This window comes from Lemur catta, chromosome 11 (genome assembly GCF_020740605.2).
Source record: "Lemur catta isolate mLemCat1 chromosome 11, mLemCat1.pri, whole genome shotgun sequence".
NCBI classification, from domain to species: Eukaryota; Metazoa; Chordata; class Mammalia; order Primates; family Lemuridae; genus Lemur; species Lemur catta.
In genome coordinates, this window is record NC_059138.1 from 5,951,169 (window position 1) to 5,953,611 (window position 2,443).

The window sequence follows — 2,443 nt, forward strand, 5'->3', positions numbered from 1 at the left end:
AAATTATTAAAAAAATAGAATACTAATATAAAAATAGAATTACTAAAATATACTCAACTCCAAAGCAGGCAAATAGAGAGAGAGAAAGAGAGAGAGATGTCTCATTGAACATCTGGAACACATAGAAAACAACTAGTAAGATGGTAGATTTAAATGCAATCATATCAGTAATTATAATAAATGCATGGTGATAGGATTAATACCCAGAATATATTTTTTACAAAACACCTACAGACCAATAAGAAAATGACCTCACAACAGAAACATTGGCAAAGGATATGAAAAGGAAATTCACAGAGGAAGAAACCAAATGTCTGGTAAATGTGAAGAGATGCTCAACTTCCTTAATCAGGGAAATACAAATACAAATTAAAATAATGAGCTACCATTTTACACTCATCATGTTGGCAAGCATTCTGAGTCCATTATCAATAAGTGTTAGCGAGGATGAGCAAACAGGTAGTCATGAGTTGTTGGGGGGAGTGTAAGTGGGCGCCATCTCTTTGGTGAGCTACCTGGGAAGCCTGGGGAGGATGAAGGTGCTTCTGTCACCCAGTATTCCATGTCTAGGAGTCTCACCTAGAGACACGCTCCAACAGGGCACAATGAGACATGTATGCAGTCATTCCTGGCAGTAGGTATGTTTTTATTCCCCTCAGGAATGGAAAGTAAACTGGAGTTTATGAATTCAATGAAATACTATATAGTGTTTAAAACATGACTATATCTCAGAAACATAATGACCCATGAAAAAAGGCAAGTTGCATCAGGAAATGGACGGAATAATATCATTCACATAAAATTTAAAAATACCAAAACCAGTAGTATGCATTGTTTGCCGCTGCACACGTGGTAGGAAATGCATAAAGACATGGGTGGGAACTCTAACCTTTGGGAAGGGAGGGGCAGGATGTCGTAGCACTGGCCTTATCTCCGTCCATAACTTTACGTTTTTAAAGAGAGATCTGAAATGCCAGCATATTAAGTCCTGCTCTAGTTGTCTTCCAAGGCCAGCTCCATCCCTGGGGTTCCATTAGCTGGACAAGTATATCCTGCTCCCCTCACCCCCTTAGGTTAGCTCCAGTAGGAACCAGGACGCCTGCCCATACTTTCTTCTTTTTCTCTTCTCATTTCATTCCCAGTTCTTGTCACCTCAAAGATACTCAATAAATATGTGTTTAAGTGGACCTGTCCAGGAAAGGGAGTCGCCAACTCTAAGCTCTACCATTCTTTTTGGGACATCTCATGGTTAGAAAGAGCGTTCATACTGTAACTTAGGGTAAACAAGTCATTCCCCACTCGGCCTCAGTTTTCTCCTGAATGAACCATCCGGCCCCTTCCAGCCCTAGCACTCTTTGCTTCTAGGAATTCTGTCCTTTCATGTTGAAAACAACACTCGGGCATTTCACAAAAGCACCCAACCCCCTGGCTACCCTTGGAACCACAGCCCGCTTCCCTGGAACCCGGACTGCACTGAGCTGGTCACATGAACTCCGGGCTTTCTCTGGTGTGACGGGCTTCTCAGATCCCTTTGTGAGCGCAGGTTTTGAAAGGGAACGACCTCGGGTTCTGGGTTTGAGAGGAGCAGGGGATCCGGCGGGAGGAAGGCTGTCGGAGCCAATCAACCCGCCTCCAGACCCCGGCACGTCGCCTGGGCTACGCGCTCTGATTTCGCCTCTGCCCGCCCGCCTCCCGGCCTCGCCCGAGGGTGCCCGGCCAGGCGAGGACCCCAGGTGAGAGGCCGGAGGGTCCCAAAGGGTGGGAGGCCCCGGCGGTTCGGCCCGGGCTCCACGACGGGCTGGCCCGGGCTCAGGGCGTGTCCGTCGCCGCCTGGCTGGCTGCTCGCTCGACACTGTTCGCTCCTACCGGCTGTAGATGGAGCTGTCTGGGTTCCGGCAGCCTCCGACGAGCCTCGGAGTGTTTCTCTTTAAACGGCCTGAGAGGGACATGCCTCCCAGGATGCAGTTTGTATCAACATGGCAGCTGCTGTGCAGCTCCCCTGCTGAAGAGGCGCCGGGACGGCAGCGCAGCTCGCAGCCGGAGCCGGGGCCGGAGCCGGGGGCGCAGCCGCGGCCGCAGAGGGGCGGCGCGCGGGCCGGGGGCCGCTGCTGAGGGCCGGGGCCCAGCTCGCGGCCGGGGCGCAGCCGGCCGGGTCGCCCGCACAGCAGCGCGCCCCGCTCCGACGCCGCCGCCCGGGCTCAGCGGCTCCGTGCCCGCTCGCCCCGCGCGCCCCGAGCAGGCCGGGGCCCGACGGCCGCGCGCGAGCCCCGGCGGGGAAGGCAGGGCCGGGCCGGCGCCGCCTGCCGAGAAGACCGGGCGGCCGGGCCTGCGACGGGCCGCGCGCGGCGGCGGCGGCGGCGACTCCGGGGCCCGGGCCGGACAGCGCAGGGCCATGGCCGAGGCGGCCCCGGCTCCGGTGAGGGCGGCCCGCGCGCGCACGGAC